This window comes from Emydura macquarii, unplaced genomic scaffold (genome assembly GCF_026122565.2).
Source record: "Emydura macquarii macquarii isolate MOO-44397 ecotype Brisbane River unplaced genomic scaffold, CSIRO-AGI_Emac_v2 contig_1027, whole genome shotgun sequence".
Lineage (NCBI taxonomy): Eukaryota > Metazoa > Chordata > Testudines > Chelidae > Emydura > Emydura macquarii.
Genome location: NW_027131164.1, coordinates 16,842,394 through 16,867,488, shown reverse-complemented (window position 1 = coordinate 16,867,488; position 25,095 = coordinate 16,842,394).

Here is a 25,095-nt window from a genome sequence, read left to right as displayed (position 1 = left end):
TTCTGACTATGGTTTCCAGAAGTTACTGTAGTACAGATTGCACATATTGATGATAATAGGCATGACTTAACCATTGTTGAAAGTTTACTGCAGAGCATCAAAGGAGGTGTAAAACATTCTTGAAAATTGATGTGGAACTAGAAGGATCTCCATCACTTAATGCTTTCAGGCGGTGCAGAATGCTACACTCTGACATTAAAATTAACAGTGCTTTTCTATTTTAACTTAAAGAATATATCCATTTAATTTGTCTTTACAAATATGAGATATGGTCTAATATACATGAAAATGCTTTGAATAAAGGATCACATCTTCTAAGCTTTCTGCTTGGAAAGGAATAGATATCTTGACATTGCAGTAGAACAATAGTTTCTTTAAGCACTAATAGTATCTTGATAATACTAATTACTCCCAATCATGTGCGGGGAATGGTAGGTATGTTGGAGTGTAGGATACAGAGTGACCTAGACAAGTTGGAGTATTGGGTCAAAAGAAATCTGATGAGTTTCAACAAGGACAAGTGCAGAGTCCTGCACTTAGGACAGAAGAATTCCATGCACAGCTACAGACTGGGAACGACGGGCTAAGATGCAGTTCTGCAGAAAAGGACCTGCAGGTTACAGTGGATAAGAAGCTAGATATGAGTCAGCAGTGTGCCTTGGTTGCCAAGAAGGCTAATAGCATATTAGCATTAGTAAGAGCATTGCCAACAGATTGAGGGAAGTGATTATTCCCCTCTATTTGGCATTGGTGAGGCGACATTTGGAGTATTGTGTCCAGTTTTGGGCCCCCCACTGCAAAAAGGATGTGGACGAGTTGGATAAAGTCCAGAGGAGGGCAACAAAAATGTTTAGGGGGCTGGAGCACAAGACTTATGAGGAGAGGCTGAGGGAACTAGGCTTGTGTAGTCTGCAAAAGAAAAGAATGGAGGCGGGATTTGATAGCAGCCTTTAACTACCTGAAAGGGGGTTCTAGAGAGGATGGAGCTAGGCAGTTCTCAGTGGTAGCAGATGACAGAACAAGGAGCAGTGGTCTCAAGTGGGGGAGATCTAGGTTGGATATTAGGAAAAGCTTTTTCACTAGGAGGGTGGTGAAGCACTGGAACGGGTTGCCTAGTGAGGTGGTGGACTCCCCATCCTTAGAGGTTTAGAAGGCCTGGCTTGACAAAGCCCTAGCTGGGATAATTTAGTTGAGGTTGAGCTTACTTTGAGCAGGGAACTGGACTAGATGACCTCCTGAGTTCCCTTTCAACCCTAATCTTCTATGATTCTATTACTTTATATTAATAGCATACAATTACTTTATTTTAATAACATACAAAATTATCTCTTCTAGCACAGGATTTTAAAATATCCTCTCTAAATTTGTCGATGGCATTATGCAATATATGCTATATATGCTTACAGGTATATAAATCATTCAGAGTCTGATCATACAAACAGTTAACACGTATGAGTCATCCCATTGACTTTTAATAGGCCTATTTCTGGTTGTAAAGTTAAACATGCAAAACCACTTGCAGGACTCTTCTTAATCAATTAGTGACAGCAACTGAGACTATTATTGTAATATTTGAAGACTAATGGAAATGATTACCCATTTAATTATTACAGAAGATGGTCTACAGGTTTTTGAAAATGTGGTTATCTTCAACTAGGAGGGACTTCAGATTACTGGTGAGCAAACCACAAAAGAAAACATTTGGTAGTTCAGTTCTCTGATTAATCTAGATCTTTTTGCTTTGACAACTATGCTAGGAATCCCACAAGTCCAAGGAGTCTCGTAAGACTACTGCTATTTACTAGTCATAGCAGATTTAGAAATACTGAGAATAGCCTTTACATTATTGTTCTGTCTGTTGTAGCCAAAACCATAAGGTAGGGTGGTGAATGAAAATGAAAACCAAGTAAACAAATCTAAAGTGAACTGACTTTTTCTGAAGCGCAAAATGTTCAGATGAAGTTTTGGGTCTGTTCTCCTATTATCTGAACCGATTCACCATTTGCTGTTTGGACATCTGTCCTGGATAGTACAGGTATTTTTTGAACCTATCCACTCTACAGTTGTTGCTGGTTCTGGTTTTTATCACTCATAGTCTAGGAGTGAGGTTGAATACTCTCAAGACATTTGATACAAAATCAATAGCCAAACATCCTATGGAGGCCTTTCAGTACATGCTGGAGGGGATTCCCCAGCATTATTGCCTTTTGTCCCATCTAGAAGGAGAAAACTTAGCAGAGCCAGATAGTGGCCTGAAGTTTTTGTGTGAACTTCCAGCAAGGTTTCAGAGTCATCTTGGAGAAGAACTCCCACCTGAGGGTTAATAAAGTTTGGCTGAGTGTAGTTAGGCTCAGCACCTTGAGATGGGGCTGGAGTGCTCCTGTGGGATAAGGTGTGTTGTTTTTCTGACCAGAGCCAGGCTAGGGAGTTCTCAGATGTGACAAAAGCGAACCTGTTTGCACAGTTATTTTGAGTTCTTGATTTTAACATTACATAGCAGAAATACAGCAGCTCAGGTCTTTTGCCAAGTTTATATTGTTTTGGTAAAGCCTGAACTCCTGAAATGAAGCTGAAGCTCAAAAAGCATGGGGTGGATATATATTTTAACCTCAGCCCCCTATGAATTCTTTCTATAACAGCTCAGGCCCTGGGCCTGCCATGCTGGCAAAAAAACAACCACTGTTCGTCTTTATCCATAACAAGTTCACTTAAACAAGAACTTTGCTGCTAATACCCTCTTAGAGCAAAGCAACTTGGGAAACCCACTAAACTAAAAATTGGCTTTATCCTGCAGAGTGATGACTGCAGGATTTGGTCATGCTTGTAATGATTATTTGTTAGTTGTATTGTGGTAGCGCTTTGGAGCTCCAGTCATTGACCTGGATCCCATTGTGCTGATGATTGGCCCTGTGCAGTTCTCTGTTTGTGATACAGGGGAGTCTGCTGTGCATTGGGGTGGAGATTGAGTTCTGCCCTCATTCCCTGACCCTACAGAAGCTTCTCTGTGAGGTTTCAGTTCCATGGAGTGTGGTTAATGTTCTTGATTCAACGCTTCTTCTCAAACCCCCCTAGGAGAAGTGGGGCTGTATAAACTCTCACTGGTTTGCCTCTAAGTGTTATGGACAGCCCCTTAGGTTTGATTGGAATGGGAATCTAAGGTAGATGTGGCTGGTGATCCTTGGTAACAGGACTTCTGCACGGGGAGAGGTGGCTTCTTCTGTAGGGGAAACACATTCCCCTTGATAGAGGCGTTCTAGGACATTCTGTGAATTAGAACTTTTCCTCTCTCCCTACCTGGGTTATTTCGGAATGGGTCCCCGTAATGATTTTTGCATGAAGGGCATGGCATTCTCTGGGGATTTCATTTAATAATGTGCTTGATTATTGTTCAGATGATGAAATAGTCATCAGAATGGAGATATTCACCTGACTGTCTCTTTCATGTGTTCTTGAGAATATCCACATTTCTAAAACTAAATAAATAAATAAGTCTAAGCACTTTTTAAATCCTGCTGCTGAAAACAAAGCTTGCTTTCAGGGACAATCCCCAGTGGAATGACTTTCAGCAGAATAATGCTTTGTCTTTTTTTATTGACTGGTTTTAGCTACTTTATGTCTCTCTGTTTGCTCACATCAACCTTGTTATTTTTTACTTTACAAGAAAGCAAACAGCCTGCAAATCTTTTCTGCAGACAAGTCAATACATTTTTATACTTGCTGGTGTTTTATTTTCAGGAAAGTTCACATGGGGAGGTTGGGCATGAAGCCAGATGGCCTGGAGGTAATTCCTAGAGCTGTGGTTCTCTAACGATGTCTGTGAACAAATTCCTCCAAATGGTGAACACCTGGTTGCTTGTCTATTGAGTTTGTAATCAGCAGAAAGGTGGCTTATGATCTGATGATGCCAACGTCTGTGCCTTGCACTGCTTTCTGCTCCCATCCTATACTGGAAGAGGGTTAGGTTGGGGGAAGGTGAGCACTAGTGGCAGGTTGGTCTTTTGAAGATTTCAAAGAAGATAATACATAATAGCATTGTGCAATCAGCAATAAGAATGAAAACTTGCAAATGGGACTGCAAAAGGATAATGGTAGATCATTTAAAAATATTTAAATTTCAAAAGGAAGCTGGATAGCCATCTGTATTGGCTGGATTAGACACAACAAATCCTGCATCTTGGCAGTGGGTTAGACTAGATAATCCTTGCAGTCCCTTCTAACCCTATGATTCTATAGTTCTAGTATGTGTAGAAGCTGGTGATTTAGCAGTTGGATAGGGTAAAGGCACAAGATCATTTATATTTGATATTTTAGACATTTCTTAATAAAAATGAGTGTGTAGAGAGTCCTGTGACATTTAGCAGAACTTTGATTTCCTACAAATGCTTATGCATAAAACTATAACTGCGGAGGAATCAGCCAGAGTATCTGCAGCTTTGGCTGCTTCTGGCAGGTAGGGGCAACTTCGCTGGTAGGAAGGGGGTAAAATGGAGCCTGGCTATCAGCCCGGTATCCCCAGAGTCAGAACTATCCAGGGGAGATTTCCTCACACCCTTGGGCACTAGGACCCAGCTGGCATCTGCCCTCACCATGTGGTTGTGGGAGGAAAACTGCAGAGAGGAACCATCCAGAAACTCCAACAAAAGCAGCCAAAGTAGGGATCTTCAGACATTCAGAGAACTTTCTACATTCAGACATTCAGAGAACTTTTCTATGGTTTGATTCTTCTCTGCCCAGTGCTGATTGGCTGTTGATGCCATGTCTTCTTCCTCCCTTGCAGACTCTTCATCACAACTTCACTCCACACCTGCATCTTCTACCCTCCTCTTCCATGCACTATGCCCTCCCCCTGTCCTTCAGCGTCCCTCTTTCTTAGTTTTTATTTAGAGTAAGCTGGTGTACCCCCCAAAACAACATACAGTCCCCCAAAATCACCAAGCCGAACTAAACCCACCCTCCATAATCATTATGAAACTAACATGACATTTGCTTGCCATCACACTGATCGGTGGTTTTTTTTATGCTCCCTTTTATACTGCATCTGTCTTGTCTATTTACATTTCAGCACTTAGAGCACTGACTGTCTGCTACTATTTGTTTGTACAGTGCCTAGTACAAAGAGGCCCCATCTTGAATATAGCATGCAGATCTGGTCACCCCATCTCAAAAAAGATATATTGGAATTGGAAAAGTTGCAGAAAAGGACAACTAAAATGATTAGTTTCCATATTAGTTTCCAAATTTCCATATGAGAAGAAATTAATAAGACTGGGATTTTTCACCTTGGAAAAAAGACGACTAAGGGGGGATATAATAGAGGTCTATAATCATGACTGGTGTGGAGAAAATAAATAAGGAAGTGTTGTTTACTCCTCATAACACAAGAATTCGGGGTCAACAAATGAAATTAAGAGGCAACAGGTTTAAAATGAACAAAAGGAAATATTTTTTCACACAGTCAACCTGTGGAACTGCTTGCCAGAGGATGTTGTGAAGGCCAAGACTATAACGGGATTCAAAAAAGAACTAGGTAAGTTCATGGAGGATAGGTCCATCAATGGCTGTTAAGCCAGGATAAGCAGGGATAGCGGTTTACCACAAGCTGGGAATGGGCGATGGGATAGATCACTTGATGATTACTTGTTCTGTTCATTCCCTCTGAAGCACCTGGCATTGGCCACTACTCCAATAACTGCATTGGCTTCTGTTTGTTTCTTAGAACATTTTATGGTGGTGGTATCAATCTTTAAATCTCCTTCTATGGTTTGGGTCTTAGCTACCTGAGTATCTGCTTCCCTCTGTACTCTCATGACAGTTGTGATCAATGAGATGCTTACAATCACAGTCTTAGCAAGTCTCTAGATTTCAACGTGTGGGAGCTGATGGCAAGTTCCTTTTGGTCCCACACTCCAGACTTTGCTTTTCTCCATTGGTACAACATAGTTTAATCTATTGCACTTCAAATCAGGGTAAAGCTCATCTGTCCTTTTGTGCTTTTGCCTGAAGAATTAAATGCTAAGGATATTTGTGGTATGACAGGGTAGTAGGTTCAAGAAGAGGAATGAGAACATTACGACAACAACTAAGTCATTGTAAAACAACTTTCTAACTCTAATCCATTGTTATATTGATATATATTTAAATGTGGGTGAATTTATAGTAACATAATTGTAAATCTACTAAGGGAAATAGTTCAGTTGTGGTGTATAGACTTGATAAATGCTGATATTTATAACTCCAAAATTTTGGATCCTACAGAAAAATTAAAGAAAAAGCACACAGAGAAAATAATATTTAATTGTTTCAAATAACATTCTGGTGCTCAATTTTGCTGAGACTTACAGATGCCTCATAGAATAACATGTGCATCAGCTTGACCCACATTCTATGTGGTGTATAACTAGCACTCGAGAACTAGCATAGGCTAGTGTAGAGAGGACTGGACTGAGATTCAGGAGACCTGGGTTCCGCTCTTAGCTCTGCTACTGGCCTGGTGGGTGACAATAGACAAATCACTTCACTTCTCAGTGCCTATACTTACCTCCTTTATAATGTGCTGTGAGATCTATAGATGAAAAGTGCTATAGAAGAGCTTGACTTTAATATTATTAGACAAGAGTCTTATATCCATACTACTCAAATAGTAAATAATAAGAGTGTAAATTATGCCCTTTAGAGGACTGGAAAATTACATAGTCTCTAATTTACACTGACCATTCCATTTAAGGGGAAAGCTCGAGTAACTTCATTAATTACTTTAGTTACTCCTGGTTCACATCAATATGAGTGAGAGGATAATAAGAATGGTTGCCATTAAGAAGGCATGTGGGGACAGCAGGAAGGAAGTTGAATAGAGAGGGAAGAGGGCTTTGATGAATTTAAAAGCTGATCTTAACCAATTTATATTGTGTAATACATCAGCAAAATTATAGAAAGGACTCTGGTGTAAATCTACAGGTTTACTTCAGAGGATCTGCACTGATTTATATCATCTGAAGATCTGGTCCATTATTTTGAAACCTGGCTATGGGGTGGGGATCTGATGGGTGAAGATATTAATTTATTCGTGAACTGTGAATTCCCTGGGAGTTGAACTGATCGGGAATTTTCAGACAAATGACTTATTTTTTAAATGGAAAATGCAATTTCTACAAAATCAAAATGTGAATTTTTCATTTTTCCATCAGGAAAATCAAAACAAAATATTTTGTTTCGGGTTAGTTGAATGTTAAACTTCATCTGTTTAATATGCCAGACTGCTTCATGGCAGTTGTAGTTGATTCATGGCCCCATTCTGTCCTGTGAGCTGAGTTCCTTGAGCAGAGTACATCTCCCATGATGCACTGTCTCCCCTCTGACTGACCCAATGATGCATCATGGGAGATATAGTGTGACTAGGGAGCCAAGCCCATTGGAAAGAATGAGGTTATGAGGAACATACGCTACAACTCCCATGAAGCTCTATCGCACTTTGACAAATCCAGTTTAATGTCAGACTGACTCAGCTTGATATGAAATGTTTTGATTCAGGTCAAACACTGAAACAAAACATTTAGAGTTGGATACAGTGAAACGTTATTTAAATTGAAAATGTCTCAACATTTCAATTTGCCATTTCAGAATCACATTTTTTTCAGAACTTTTTATTCTGTGAAGGATTAATATTTTGACTTTTCATCCCAATTAGGGACAAAAATAAATGTCAAAAAATCAGAATTTCTCACTAGAGAGAAATTTAGATCTTTCACTGAGCTCTAATTGGGAGTTAATTCTCATAGCTTCTAAATCTTCAGTTTTCAGCTTGCATTTATGCATTTTTATTAGTAACATTGAATCACACAAATACCTCTCTCTCTCTCTCTCTCTCTCCCTCCTCTCCTTTCCGAGTCATTTTCAGTGAGAAGCAGCAGCATTTTAACAATTATTTTTGCAAATGGGTGACTATGAAGTGGGAACCTGTTTGCACTTTGTTTTTGGATTATCTCATGATCTCATGAATGCTGATTTTTTTTCCAGACATCCACTGACAAATATCAATAGGTAAAATTGATTTCCCTCCCCCAACATTCATTTTTACTTTATTATTAAGGTGAATGGGAATTAGTTTCTACTTCAGAGAAATGCTATGAAAGGTATTTGCCGTAAGTTGTAGTTATGATATAGAAGTGTGCTAAAATGAGTAATTGGATTGAAGTTTTCTGTTGCCTTTAAAAGAAGCAAAATATATTGATTTCTCCAGAGATTTTTTTTTGTAAAATTTTATTTATTTATTTATTTATTTATTTATTTAAAATAAGTTCTTCAAAATCAGCACAGTTGTTACGGTGGTGCCATAACATTTGTAATTGGGCACCTGGGAACAGTAAACCTAGAGGTGTAGCCTATTAGTGGACATTTGAAAACTTTGTGTTATACTGGAAATGCCAAATTTTTCAGAAAATATGTGAGTTGTTAGGTAATCATATCTTCTTGTGCATCCCAGATTTGTCCTCCTGACTCATTCTGGCAATAATTTAATGCTTAATAAACTCCAAGAAAAAGCAAATTATTACAATGAGGATTGGTTAAGGGTTTTTCTATGACAAAAAGAAATGGTTAGAAACTGATTATATGAAATGAGAACAGGAACAGGGGATGATCCAATCCCCACTATTATTGACGTAAGTGGGAGTTGGAGCAGACTAATAATGAGCATGGGGCATTGATCAATGTACAATTTCAAGCACAAAAATTTCCTATGGATTTTTTTTTGCAAGTCTGAATTTTTTTGTATTTGCAAATGAGCTCCTAATTTAAGGATGATTTAGGAGTGCAACTGGGCATGAAAAATCATTTATAAAATGCTGCTACATCGATAAAAAATAATTTAGTTTTGTTCATACCTGCTCCAGGTTGGTATCTTCAACTTGTGGGCCATATAATTTTAGTGGGAAGTTTGGAATAAAAGAATGTATTGATCACTGATTCTCCCCACCCCCAATCCAGATGAACAAAGTCTAAATATACTTTTTTTTATGCTTTCTTCCATATGAATCACATTCCAACAGGAAACCAAGATGCCCACAGAAATGTGTATCAATGAATGTGAAGATTGGTTTATGGCATTAGCCAAATACAAAAAACAATCCCCCCAAAACACACCCAAATACTTAAAAATACTTAAAAACACAAATATTTTAAAGAACTCTTAAAGTTGCAGCATCACTTTAACCTTCATGTTTGAGCCTGAATTATTTTCACACTGAGATTTCCTTTTCATTCTTCTGATAGGAGCCTGGCAGACAACTGGACCCAGAAAATAAGATTTTGTGTTTGTAAATTAAAGCTTCACTGGAAATAACGGTGCTTTAACAACTTTCTCCCTGGAAACTTGCATTTGTTAATTTAAAAAGGAAAAATATGTTGCTATATGCTTTGTCATAATAATGGTAAGAAAGCCTGAATTTGATCTCACTTATGCTAATTTTGACACAGATTTCAGTTTAAAAGTTATGAAAAGGTAGAAGAATTGTCACATTGACTTTATTCAATTTTTCCCCTTACCCACTCATCTCTCAAATATTCTAACTTGAATTCCCATCAGAAGCTCCTCAGTCTTGCTGATTCACAGGAAAGGTTTTAGAGTCCCTATATTTCTGGTCTATTTATTTTAGAATAATGCCCAGAGACTCCAACCAGCCTCAGGACTCTATTGAACTAGGTATTGTATTCAGAGTCTGTCCGTGACCACAGGAGCTTACGGTTTAATGACAAGACAAGATAGAGATAGTAGGGAGGTGAGGAAGTATTATCCTCATTTTGCAAATTGCCTACTAAAGCATAAAGATTAAGAGCTGGATTTTCAATGTGCTCAACATCTATAGTCACAGCCAGATTTTCAAAACAACTGTGCTCCCATTTTAGGCACCTAAATAAAGTCCAGATTTTCAAATCTTCAGCAGCTTCCATTGTGATACCTATCATCTCATTTTCAAAAGAGCTCAGTCCTCAGCAGGATGAGCACTCCTGAAACTCTGGCCTCTTATTTTGATGTCTAAATGTCAATAAAGATTTAAAAAAAAAATCTGGCTCCACTTATGGGTACGGAACTCCTCTGCAAATCTGCCCAAAGTCACACACACAAGCCTGTTGCAGAGTTGGGAATTGACCCTAAACTATGTAAATCCTAGCCATGAGCTTTCAGCACAAACCCATCCTCCAGCTGTTCTGAGAGTAGGAGAGCATTACATAAACAAAATGCTTCCGTTATTGTAGAAACACAAATGGATAATAGTAGGTTACTGTATTTTCAAGGATTGCTATTTGCCTGTTTTTATAACAAACATTTTGCTTTTAATGCTCTAATGGAGGGAAACATACACTCCTGTTCTTTTTTCTGGCTGAGGAATAACTGATATTATCTAATGAATATGCAAATAACTCAAGGCTTCTTATTAATTATGTTTAAACCATCTGTTCCTGTACAATCACTTGAATATTTGCCACATAGCTCTATATGGATGTGTGTACAGAAGTGTTAAAGGAATGTTGCATAGTTAAATTACATATCTTAATGAATCAGAGGTTTTATTATTGTCAATAAATGCCACAGCTTCAAATGCTAGAATTAATTAGTGAAAATAAAAAATATTCCAAATTAGGTTCATATTAGTACAATAGAGGTGAAAATATGCTTGTAATTCATAGAATGGCTGATGTTTTCTGGAAGTGATTTGTATGTAGGATTAAAACAGAACGGAAACTGACAAACTAATATTTTCCTACTTGAAGTATTTCAGATTGTAGTGAGTTGGACAGTGGTAGTATAAGCACAGTGTAGGAAAACATGGCATTAATTTTACTCCCATCAATAGCTCACAAAGTCTAGGACCTTATGTTATAACAGGGACAAACTGGTCCTTTAAAGCTGGCCTCTGAGACCTGTATCGCCCTGTAGGAGGGCAACTGCCTTCTGAGCATTTCCCTGTGGCTAGAAGTGATCCCACAGCACCCTACCACTGCTTCTCTTATTTGGGGCCCTTTACAACCCCCTTTTACACAGTTTCTCTTCTGGCTATCACCCTCCTTCTCCCACCTATGGGTTGGTTTAATAACCAAAACAGTTCAAAAATAATTCTCAAAGCCCCACAAAGTCCATTACAAAGATTTATACTCAGCTCAGGCTATTCTACCAGATCTGGAACTCTTCCTCTGTCTCACTATGCTCTTCACGGAGCCACTTTCTATCTTGGGCTCAGACTCCTTTCTTCTGTCAGCTTCTCCCTTGTTCTTGGGTTTTGTGGCATAGCAAACTAGCTTTCTGAGTCTATTTGTATCTTGTTCATGACTTAGAGCGGCGTTTCTCAACCGTTTTTATTCAAGGGATCTGCTTGTGGCATTCCTGATCTGTGTCAGGGAGGTCTGAGGGACTGGCCCTGGTCCATGGACCAGTCGTTGAGAAACACTGACTTAGAGTCTTGTGCTTTTCCTGATATTCTTTAAAAAAATCACAGAAGAGCTTTTTTTCTTTTTTTTTTTAAATGAGTCCCCATTTTTCTTGTTTTCTTGTTAGGTGTTGCAAGGAATTTTGTTACTTTAAGGTCCTCTGAGTTTTCTATATAAACAACTCTTTTCATTGGTATAGTCTTTACAATCCCAAAGGATAAAAATCTATAATTTCCTGGACATTAAATATTATGCTTAATCCATATTTATGCTTATCTCCTCTGTTATGAGGGAGAAAGCATGATCTATACTTCCTCTTTCAGAGAACTCATCCTGATTGGCTGGGAGAGAAGGGAGCCCTTCCTCATCCTAGGCTACAAGGTTCCTGATGCTGGGCCCTTAAACAGACAGTGTCCTGAGGGGGTTTCCTCATCCATCTACTAATTCTCAGAGAGCTCTTCCTCTCTTTTGGCTTCAGCCAGTTCTTGTGCCTTCGTTTATTCCATTTTTCCTGGAACATGGTCTTCTGGCCCCCTCTAGATTTCATAGGCCAGTCAGTGTACCTCTACAAATAGCTGTATAGATAGAACTTTTTGAAGTTGTGGCTCGAGATGGAGCTTAGGATCTGCAATTCAGTGCCTACCTAGGCTTCAGAGTGAGCCTGAGCTGCAGCTTCAAAGCACTGTTTATACAGCTATTTTTAGAGCACTAGTGCAAACCCTACTAGCTTGTATTCCTTGACCTGGGCTAGAAAATTCACTTCTACTTTCTCCAAAATGCTTTGTAGACATACCGTAAGTGTCTACACGATTGGAGCCTATGGCAGTAGTGGTTTTTGCAACATGAAAAAATTCGAATGTGAAGTATTTGCTGGAAAAATTTCAAGATGTTGCAACAGTGCATTTGTTCCAAGGAAAAATAGGCAATTAATCTATCATACAATTGCCATGAAAGATACAAGAAATTGGCCAGTGCAGTGGGGGGGAAATCTCTACTTTATGTGTGTTGTTACAAAACTAAAAGCAAGCATTTGTATGTATATATACACCTATATAAAGTTGTCTGTATCTAATTGTCTCCATTTCCCCCACATTTTTTGTATGTTGCTCATGTTTGCTGACTGACAACTCTTCAGAGATCATGTCTATTTGTGGTTTTTACAGCCTCTGGCACTTGAGTCTCTGATTCTGGGCGCTACTCTTACTAACAGTAGACTCTAGATTTCACCAAAATGGGTTTTCACACATCTCCATGATTCCTTCAGCACCCTTGAGATTCACATTCTCTCCTAAATAAAAGATACCTTGTTTAAATACCATACACTCGTTACTGGGCAGTAAACCATTTGTTTTTACTTTCCAGCTCTAATTGTTCCCCAAAAAACCCATACAAATATGCAGATTGTAAACATTATGGGTTTAATATACATAATTTGCTTATTAGGTGCAAGTTTATTTTTAGTGGCAACATCATAGTTACTGATTGTATAGCCAGGCAAGTTCTCTGTACCTGAATAAGAATTAAGGGTTAGATCCAGACCTGGGATATGTGTAGGCACCTCCCCTTAAGCTATTTGAATCCCTTCGTATGTTTATGAGGGGAGAATTTGGCTTTAAATGAATGCTGGCTCCTGTCTGTTTCTTTTAGTTAGTCATTTAGGTAACAAAACCAAAAGGGCTAGTCTGTTCAAACAACAGCTTTACAACAAGGATACTAATGAAACAAACACAAACCTCGTTTACCTCAAAGTGCTCTGTGTAGAATTTTGGCATAGGTGACTTCATCACTTTTCAATTCCTTGCTCAGTCCCTGGGCTGCCAGGTGCTTATTTCAACCTCTGGTGAAAACTAGTTGTCTCAGGGCTTTGGGGTGTAAAGGGATTCCTTGAATATTAGCATTATTCACCAAAGACCTGAGATTTCCATACTGGATTTAAGAATGTAAAATGCTCCAGAAAATCTCTGGATGCCTGATGAGCTCTGTGATGCATTTTTTGCCAAAAGACAGAAAACATTTCTAACAACAATCATATGGCTCTGAAAAGTAGGTTGGAAGAAAAACTCTCTTTATTTCTATACTGATATCTTCCCTGGAAATATGCCTTTCTGTTTGATCAGTACAGTGCAAGTGTATTCTCCTGTGAATCCCAGAAATGCAGACTCAATATGTTTCATAGAATGTGACTGCAGTAATACTCTAAGCACCTAGAAGTTTTGCAGTGTGAAACGTGACAAGGCAGTTGAGGAGTGATGACAGAATTAATGTAGTCAGATAGAGTATTGGCAACATCATCTCTAGCTCTGCTGCTTTGCTCCCTTTTAAATAAACACAAGGGTTTGTAAGTATGTGGTTATGCCTATTGAAATCATAAAACCTCACATTCATTTGAAGGTCCAAATATAAACCAGGAAGTTTTAAGTAGCATGTCAGATCTTATAGTCAAATGATGAATAAAGTACATCCTCTCAAAGAGGAGTGCTATAATTTTAAATGATGCTTTGAACTGGGTGATGGGCAAAACTACTCCTTGAATGGTTAGGACCAAGTTGGTTTGACAGGTTTGATCTGAAAAAAAAAAGATCCTTAAATTATTGTTCAAATTTGAAAAGAACTGTTTACATTTAACAGACTTCAATTCCCATCCTCAAATTTTGAGCTGTTGGAGGAGGCTGTAGTTGAGCTTCTGTGAGGAAATTTGGATAATTGCAATTAAACTTTGGGGTTGATTCTTCTGGGGGCAAGCATACAGTTGGTTGGGTCAAGTACTAACTGGTGTATATGAAGGAAAACTGATATTTGTATTACTAGGAATCCATGATCTGCTTTGGATAAAATAAGAATTGACAAACTATTGCTTCAACCTTAACTCCTTTCTTTGAATTTTAAAAGTTTGTTACTAATTTTTTTCTGCTGCATCTCTGCACTATCTTGCTTCATCCAGAAGTAACAGAAAACTAAGATTAGTAGTCCAATTTCTAGACTAGATTAATAGTTTATTAGCCAGAAAAGAACATTAGATCATCTAGTCTTACTGCTGTATATCACAGACCATTAAAGTTTGCCCATTTACCCTGTGTAGAGCTCAGTAACTTGTTTAGCTAACACATACCCAGAAAGGCATCTAGTCCTAATTTGAAGACACCAAATGATGGAGAAACTATCACTTCCTTCGTTAGTTTTTTTCATTGGTTAATCACCCTCCTTTTTTTGTGTGCCTGATTTCTAATATGAAATTCTCTGGCTTCAGCTTCCAGCCATTGGGTTCTTGTTATTCCTTTCTGTGCTAGATTAAAGAGCCCTTTAGTACCCAGTATTTTCTTCCCTGTCAAGGTTCTTCTTTTAGATAGGCTAAACAGATTGACCTCTTTACGTTTCTCCACAGAGAGGCATCTTCTCCAGTCCTTGAATCATTTTGTGGCTCTTTTCTGCATCCTCTCCAAATTTTCAACATATTAAACATGTGGACACCAAAACTGTACACGCTGTACACCTAGCCCTGACAGCCATGGATTTTTCCCTGATGCTTTTAGTTTCTCTTATCAATTTTTACACTTCGTATCTTCTAATTTATTCTGATTCTTACCTACTTCCTTCCCCTTCCATCATTTGTTTATATGTTGTATTGCTTTTTTTAGTTCTAAAACATTTTTAAATCATCAGGCCTGGATAAATTGTACCCAGGAGTCCTGAAAAAGCTGGCTGAGTAGATTTCTCATCCACTGCTGTTCATTTAAAGTAAAAGTTGAAATATCAGAGAAATTCCAGAAAATATTACCAAAACTGTACACGGTATTCCAGTATCAGCCTCACCAATGCCATATGCAAAGGTAAAATCACTACCCTGCTCTTCCTAATCATTGCTCCCCTGTTCATACATCCAAGGATCACTTTGAAGTTGTGGCAAAAAGGGCCATACTTGTAGCTTGTCCACTATGATCCCTATATTTTTTTCAGTCATTGTTTTCCACTATACCGTCTCCCCATTCTGTAGGAATAGCCTGCATTTCTTGTTCCTTTTGCATGGCTGTATTAAAATATAATTGTTTGCTAAACTGGCCCGTTCAAGGAATCCAGATCAATCTGTATGACTGTATGCATGCAGTACTAAATGAAATGACTTACAAATATCTAAATATATTACATTTATACAGTTATCTTTATTAACCAAATTTGTGACAAAATCTATTTTCCATAAAAGCATATTCACTGGCATTTATTATATTCCTATCCTTTACATTTTATTAATTGAATACCATATCAGCTTTTCCATTATTTTTTTCCTGAACTGAACCCGCCTATAGTTTTCCAGATAATTTTGTTTGACTTTTTTGAATATTTGTACATCAGCACGCTTCCAGAAATTCCTGGAGTGCTAATGTTTTCTGGAATTTCTCTGATATTTCTACTTTTATTTTAAATGAACAGCAGTGGATCAGAAATCTCCTCAGCCAGCTTTTTCAGGACTCTTGGGTATGATTTATCCAGGCCTGCTGATTTAAAAATGTTTTATTTAAAAATGTTGTCTAACATCCTCCTTAGTTACTAATGAAATAAAAATTACTTCATCATCCTCATGTGATACAACTACATCATCCTGCTTCTTTCCAAATACAGAACAGAAATACTTATTGACCACTTCTGCCTATTCTGGATCATTAACAATTTTACCACCTCCATGTAGGAATGCACCAATATCATTGTTAGAATTCCTTTTGTTGATAATATATTAAAGAACTCTTTTTTTTTTTACTTAGCCCTGACAGCCATGGATTTTTCTCTGATGTTTTTAGTTTCTCTTATCAACTTTTACACTTCATATCTTCTAATTTATTCTGATTCTTACCTATTTCCTTCCCCTCCCATCATTTGTTTATATGTTGTATTGCTTTTTTTATTTCTAATGTTGCCTTCACTTTGCCAATGCTCCAGGATGGGTTTCTTAACCAAAGTTGTACCTTTGCTTTTTGGACATCTAACACACTCTCCTTAAAGAATTCCCAATTTTCATTCACATTTTTCTGCCTAATTTTTTCCTCCCAATCAATTTGATTCATAATCTTCTTCAGTGTTGGGAAATTAGTCTTTTTGAAGCAACAAGTATATTACTGGTTGGGACTGTCCTGTATGTAATCAGGTCATGATCATAGGTCCCTATGCAACCACCAACTTCCAGTACACTTATCAATTCATCTTTATCCACCATAAAGTGGTCCAAAATAGTTATCTTGTGTTCAGTGTAATACCTTTTTTATTAGAAAATAATCTCCAATTTTCAGTTTATTCTAATAATACTTTGACTGGCAGCATGAGACCTCCAGTAACTTGTTTGTCTTAGTGATTGGCTGAACAAGAAGTAGGACTGAGTCAACTTGTAGGCTCTAAAGTTTTACATTGTTTTGTTTTTGCATGAAGTTAGGTGAAGTAACAAACAAAAATCTACATCTGTAAATTGCATTTTCATGACAAAGAGATTGCACTACAGTACTTGTATGAGGTGAATTGAAAGATACTATTTCTTTTATCTTTTTTACAGTGCAAATATTTGTAATAAAAATAATATAAAGTGAGCACTGTACACTTTGTATTCTGTGTTATAACTGAAATCAATATATTTGAAAATGTAGAAAACATCAAAACATTTAAATACATGGTATTCTCATATTGTTTAACAGTGTGATTAAAACTGTGATTAATCACAATTAATTATTTTAATCTCGTGATTAATCGCGGTTATTTTTTAAAACAATTTGACAGCCCTACTTATATAGTTTTCTTAATGCTTTCATAGAACTTGTCCCACTGACTTTTATCAGCTCAGCAGTTATATTGTCTATTTCTGCAGCTTTCCTGTATTTTTAACTGCTTTGCTGCTTTCTGTTTCTTCTTCTGATGGTGGGTCAATTCTGACATCCATTCTGCTTTGCAAACTGCCATGTTCATCTAGCATGTCTAGAATTCTTGCATCTGGCTGAACTATAGAGTTAGCACTTTGTCAAAATGCTCTTTCCATGCCTCTACCACCTCTTTGGCATTTGTTGCCAGTTCACAAGCTGCCTTTCTTATCCCTTCCATCATAGGCCTGATTGTGGTTTTCATACATCTTAGCCTGTTTTGTATATTATTTTCATGCCTTGTTTTCTTGATGCCTCTCCTTTCCAGAACTTTTGCATTTACAGTTTTTGTGATTTCTTCACAACACATTTACTTCTTCCTCTTTCCCAGCAGTCTTGGCTTATTTATACTTTTCCCTGCAAAGTTCTTATTTTGTTGCTTGTCTAGCTTGGGTTTCTTTGCATATAACTTCCTCTGCTGTATTTTGTGTTGCTCCCTTGAATATTTCCCACCCCGTGTGTTACTTTTCTTCATCATGACAAATTAATAGCCCCAAACATTCTCCAGTCATGCCTTAGAGAGCTAGCCTTTAATTTATCGAGATCAAACTTGGCTCCAGTTACACCCATCCTTTTTTTTTTACTTTAACTTAATCTTAATCTTTCCCATTAGTAGTTTATGATCACTGCTACACATGGCACTTGTATAGACTTCAGCATCCAACAGATACCTTCTATGCCTTTAATGATGATGATATGGTCAGTCTGGTTTTTGGTTTACCATCTGCTGTAACCTTATTATGCATCTTTGTGAGGAAACTGAGTACTGCCAATAATCAGATTGTGCATCTCCATAATTTTTTTTAACCTTTCCCCGTTAGTGTTTGCTGTCCCAATGTGTTACACTATTCATTTGCTTACCATGTTGGCTACCAACTTTTGCATTCATATCCCCACATTATCACAATCATATCATGATCAGGAATTGTGTTTACAATACTATCAAACTGCAGATAAAATCCATCCTTCTCTTCCTCTTCTGCTTGTTCAGTTGATGCTTAACAGCAGAACACACTTATGCATAGTTTATAGTAGACAGTGGTAAGCCTTGCTATGATTGATCTACCCAGACACTAGTTTTCAGCTGTTCATTGAAATAACTGCTGTCTTGTCCACTGCTATAGCAACTCCATCCTTATGCTTTGCTTATCCACTTGAATGTCTGGTATAAAGGAAAGTATAACTTCCAGATGTGAGCTCTCCTGTACCCATCCAGTGTGTCTCTTGTATGGTAGCAAAAGAAATGTGCAATTTCCTTAAAGCCTCTGCTACTAGCTCAGTCTGGCCTGGAGCAAATAGGTATCTTGCATTTCAGTTCACAATATGAAGACCATTTCAATTTGTTAGGCTTGATAGGCCTAGGTTGAAATCCATATACGTCAGTCTGGCTTGCTCTACTATTACTATAACAAGTACATTTCAGTTGTAATGGCTTGTTAGGCCCATCTACCATATCCAGATACTGGGAATGCCATGCTATAGCTTAGTGGCCTGCTAGGAATGGTATCAGTAGTTCCACCCTTGTCCATTATGTGGACAGTATTTAATATCTTCAGTGTGAGGTGAGATTAAAAAGACTGGGATTTTTCATCTTGGAAAAGAGATGGCTAAAAGGGGATATGATAGAGGTCTATAAAATCTTGACCGGTGTGGAGAAAGTGAATAAGTAAATGTTATTTACTCCTTCACATAACACAAGAACTAGGGATCACCCAATGAAACTAATAGGCAGCAGGTTAAAACAAACAAAAGGAAATATTTCTTCACACAACACACAGTCAGCCTGTGGAACTTGTTACCAGTGATGTTGTAAAGGCCAAACCATACCTGGATTCAAAAAAGAACTAGATAAGTTCATGGAGGATAGGTCCATCATTAGGCAGGATGGTCAGGGATGCAACACCATGTTCTGAGTATCCCTAGCCTCTATTTGTCAGAAGATGGGATTGGGTGATAGGAGATGGATCACTCGATGATTGCCTGTTCTGTTCATTCTTTCTGAAGCACCTGGCATTAGCCACTGTGGGAAGACAGGATACTGGGCTGGATGGGCCATTGGTCTGACCCAGTGTGGCTGTTCTTATGCTCCATTTGCCTTCCAATGCTAATAAGTTTAGATTACTTGTATTTGGGGGGAAAAAAGTTTTCCTATCAGGCTTGCCAAAAGAAGCTAAGTGCAAGTGCAAGCCCTGTATGCCCCAGTTTGAAATAAGAGTTTCCCTTCTCCTAGATACAGTTGGTTCGTGGCACTTATTCTATAATACTTGTTGTGATCTTTCTGCGTTTCCCCAGATAGGTTACCCCCATCTGCTACCTGGGGGATGCACCTCTATGCCATTGTACCCCAGCAAGAGAACTGTATATAGGCAATTCAATTTCATCTCTTCACATTCTTTGTCAAATTGATTCAATTTGTTTGCGCCTTGCTGAATTTGTTTGTACCACTTTTGCCTCCTTAGCATTCTCCTCTTGCTTTTAGATTAACATCCTCCTGGCTGTTCCAACTAGTCTCCATCCAAGAAGATTAGATTACCTATCTGTGAGATGAAGGCCATCCCTTATGTATAGTCCTCCCTCTTCCACTGGAAAGTGTCCAAATGCTCCATGAAACCAAAACTCTCAACTTCATACTAGTGGCATGACCAACAGTTCACCTCCAGTATTTTTCTGACCTCTCTCTCTCTCTCTCTCTTTCTCTCTCATGGAACCAGAAGGATCTTTGAGAGTATCACTTGTACTTTCCTGTTTGTTAGAGATAAACAAACAGGTTGTCCCTGGGGCGAACTGGGGAGATGGAGCTCTTTATTGCCTGCTTGTTTCACCGCAATGCCGGAGTGAGCGACGAGGGGGTTACTTTACAATCCTTTTATCCATAACTGTATGTAGAGGTATACATTTCCAGCAACTCCCCATAGACCCTTATCTGGTTACATTAATAACTATAACATGAATATTAACAAGCTAAATGATTAATACAATTATACCCGCCCCTGTTTGTTGTTTACAGAATTACTTCACAGAGTGCAGGTGCATTACCTTGAAACCTACTAACATTCTTTAAAGTATACAGTATGCAAGGGAGGGAAAGAAGATAATGCTCTCTTCCCACTAAAGGCCTTGCCCAGGAGGGGAGATAGTTATTTTGTTAACCTCATCCCCTGCGCAGATGGCTAGGAAGGGAAGAAAAGAAGAGAGATGATAGACTCTAGCTAGAATTCATACCAATTAACAGAAACAAGGTTTGCCTGTGCCATGACCCTGTTCCCTGTAACTTAGGCCTGACCATTTGTCCAGCTTTTAACTCTTTATTCTCCTACACTGTTCTTCATCTTGACATCCCTGGAGTCTTCTATAATCTGTGCAGTTTCATGTGATACCAAGTCATTAGTTCCAATATGTATCATTACCAGTGGAGGCTTCCAAGACAACTTCATAACTCTGTCTATTCTTGTGGTTACATCTCATATTTTCACTTTGGGGAGACAGCATACTATCCTGTTATCCTTGTGTCCCTTGCTGTATTATCTGTCCACTGTCCTTAATATGGAGTTACTAATGATGATTGCTTGCCTTCTTAGGATGCCTCTTTTGGTAGCTGCTTGCTTCATATCACAAGAATGCCCAACAGGTATGTCACCTGTATCTTTCTGTTCCATTCCTTTAGAGCAGGTTCCTCAGTAGTTGACTCACTGATTATCTGATAATGATTGATTTTTCTAGGGGGGCTGACTGCCTCCTGGCTCTCTCAACCCTCTTGGTAACAAATCATCTGTCTGCTTCTTTGGTTTCTACTGCCTGCAGTTCCCTTATCTTTGATCCTTCCTCTTTTGGTGTCTGTGGCAATGATTTCTGAATCTGGTTGTTCAACAAATCTTTGTTCTCTTGAATGATACAAGTGTTGAAACTTGCACTTCCAAACCGTGTATCTTCTCCTTTGGTGTGACCCCTAGCTTGCATTTCATGCACCACGAATCTCTTCTGTCTTCTGGCACAAAGGAGAACATCACTTCCAAGGCAGGTTACAGTAATTGTTACATCATCATCCATACTTGCTACCTAAAACAAAAGGAACCACACTCCATCAGAAACTTGCCAGTTCGCCTGGCAACATACTAAACCTCGCTGCTCAGATTTTACTGGTACTGAAAAACTGAATAAATAATACTAAAAAAAGTTTCTTATAAAGTGTCAGCTTGTCCTACTACATCTGCCTCATCCTCTATATGCTTGACTCCATAAATGTTACCTTGTATACAAATACAGCAATGTTTGGTTGAGAAACACAGCTGCCTCTCTAATGCATGCACAAGAAAAACAAAATGGCCTGATTGCAGTATTACTAATTAATTTTATTCTTCTAAATTGATACAGTACATTTATTTGGAGATCATTAGTTTCCCTATGATATTGTAATCCTGGTTAAAATGAGAACATATTCCAAATATGTTCAGTGACATGTGCAACAATAGTTCCTAATAATGCAAAATAAAGGTCCTATTTGACAATCTCCTCTCCATAAGGCCCTAAGGGCATGACTTCAGCAGCCTAATAATTATGGATAAAACAAAAGGCTAATCATGGTCCTGGATCTTTTGGGACAGAACTTTGTTAACTCCAGATTCTGAGATAGTCAGTTTGGTAGCTGATGGACTTCCTGTGAGAGGAATGATAAAAAGGGAAAGATAGAGGGCAAGATACTTCCTAGTATCTCATTTTGAGACCTATGATTTTGGAACTCTGATTAACCTGGTTTTGACAGTCAATCAGCCATCAACCCAACCATAATATGTGTGGGGAAATTTAGCAATTCCCCATCTTCCACTTCCTCTTTAGCCAGAGTACATTGGTTAGAGATAATCCCGTGACCATGAGGCAACTGAGCATGCCACCACACCAAATAATTAAAATGTTGGTGGTTGGCAGTTGTAAGTAATCATTCATTCTGGGTGAGAATCTTCATAGCAGTGGCCACCAAAATGCTGCTAGAGTGGCTGAATGCTATTGCAGAGTGCCTTGGGCCATCTACCCAAAGATTTATTAGCAGGGAATGGGAACCTGGCCTAAGGCAAGTTACCTCTCTGATCCCTAATATCAAGGAATGAGGGCAGTCTGCATGCTACCTTCCTGTCCTCCTTCATGAGGACCTATTAAGGAGGTGCTGGGTCATTACAATAGCACAGTTAACACCACATTGGGCCTAGTATAGAATCTTCTTCCTATTTAACATTGTTTTCCTTCTTTTTTTTAGTGAAATAGATTTAAATGATACAGACATTCCTTAATTAGTTTATGACTCTATTAGTACATCTTCACATGCATGTTAACACCTTTTAAATATAGTTGCTAGCCTGTGTGACATACTGCAAAGTCTTTTCCTTTTTATTTAATTTCAGCAATTTTTGTGGCTGAAAATAACTTCTCTAGGTTATATTGGGAAGGGGATATCCAAAAGGAAATGCAGACACTTATTAACCCTGCATTTTGGCACACTTTTTTTTTTTTTAAATAAAAAAAACCTTGCAATGATACATATTATGAAATGTAATCTTTTGTACTTGACTGAAGGGCTACAGTCAGATTAGCTACTTATCCCCATAAGGTCCCACTTATTAAGGAAAAGAAAAACTTCAGTAAGGACTTGATTAAATTGAGACAAAAATGTGATTTCATCCTAAAGGCAGTTTAGTCCTGTGGTTAGAGCAAAGGGACTGGGAGTCATCAGGTCTTTGTTCTGTTACCAACTCTGACGGTGACTCACTGTGTGACCATGGTCAAGCTACTTAAACTATTTCAGCCTTTTTCCCATTTTGTAAAACTCAGAGAGTTCTGATTATGAGGCTTATTTAGCTGATTTTAATAAAATGCTTTGAGATTGTCCAGTGGAATGTGCTATGTAAGTGCTCAGTGTTATTACTGATTTAATATATCATTTTTAGGTGTTGGCCCCAGATCAAAATTACCTGGCAATTTTGGACTTTGCTCCTACAGTGTCCAGTTTTGATTCTAAGTCCAACCATTTGTTAGAATTGCTCCCAAAGAGCTGAGATTTAGAACTTTAATCCAGGGAGAAGCTCCCCTCCCTCAGCCAGCAAGGAGTGTAAAATAACAGTTTGCCATGTGGTATGTATATTCTATATGTGACCATTGGCAAAAAATAATATCTGAGCTGGTTAATCCTTCAAATTGTTAGACTGGACTCCAGATCATATCATCAGTAATATTATGTATACATTCTTATCAATTTGTTAGGCTGTTCTCAGTGGTGGCAGATGACAGAAAAAGGAGCAATGGTTTCAAGCTGCAATGGGGGTGGTCTAGGTTGGATATTAGGAAAAAAAAATTACTAGAAGGGTGGTGAAGCACTAGAATGGATTACATAGGGAGGTGGTGGAATCTCCATCCTTAGAGGTGTTTAAGGGCTGGCTTGACAAGCTCTGGCTGGGATGATTTAGTCCTGGTTTACATTTACCTGGCAATTCGGCGGCTGTCGATGAGAGTTACGCAAGCTACGCAGAATAGTTCGCGTAACTCCCGTTGACTGCTGTGCTTCCCTTCTGCGCGACGTCTTCACTGCACTGCGCCGACGGGAACACGGTTCCCGTCAACGCAGCGCTACGCCACTTGAGGAGGTGGTTTACCAGCGTCGACTTCTGGATTGATTGAACGGGTCTTCACTGACCGCTCAATCGATCCAGATAGGTCGATCTGATGGCAGCAACTTTGCTGCCATCAGTATAGACATACCCTAAATTGGGATTAGTCCTGCTTTGGGGAGGAGGGATTGGGCTAAATGACCTCTTGAGGTCCCTTCCAACCGTAACATACTATGATTCTATATAGCGTTATGTGATTTGTCCCTACTGGAAGTTTTAGTGATAGATAAATGGCATTCACAAAAATATACTATTGTGAAATTAATGTATTTCTCTAATAAGAGTTTTGCCCTGAATAGAGACTGCAGGTTTTGTCCCTATTTTGTCCAGTTCAGCTCAAATGATATTACACACTCTGAACCAGCCTCAGCTTTCTGAATCTAGTCTCAATTTAAAATGTACTGGTCAAGGTGCATCCTCATTAGCTGTTTAAAAGTAGTGGTTGCTTCTAGTATTATTCCTCATCCTGAGTATTGTAGTAATTGCTCAAATCAGTAATGCCTTAACCACTGGCTAAAATAATAAATAGTTTTAATTGTGACCCCTGCACTGGGTTATAATATTGTACACTCTCTTTAGTTCAGTCCTTCATGAGCAAGCTGTGGTCTTCAGGCCTTTTCAGCCATAACTTCCCCAAAGCCGAAACCTTTCATGCATGACATTCCTTCCTAGATTTCTTCATGGGTTTACCTAACCCAGAAGCATGGATGGAGCATCAGCATGAATCTGAGTGGGACTGAGCTAAAGACTGTTGAAGTCAGTGGGAGACTTTCAACTGATTTCAGTGTGCTTTGCATCAAGCCCAGAAAGATTTGCAGATTTTTTAGCCCATTCTTGAAAAATGATGAGCAATTCTTGTGAGATACTGAGAGTCCTCAACTCCCATTTCACAGAACAGGAAAATAAAACATGGTATGGACTTGACAACTTAACTTTAAAAAATAAAAAAAAAATCTGGAGTAGCTATACAGTCTCATAGAACAGATAATTGCGTAGATCCAATTGATTTGCAAAGTCAATTTCAATGCATAAGAACAATTATCTAAGCCGAATTTTGTATCCAATATAACTGCACATTTTATTTTTATATTTAGTTGTCATCTTATTATAGCAAAATGACAAAAGAGACT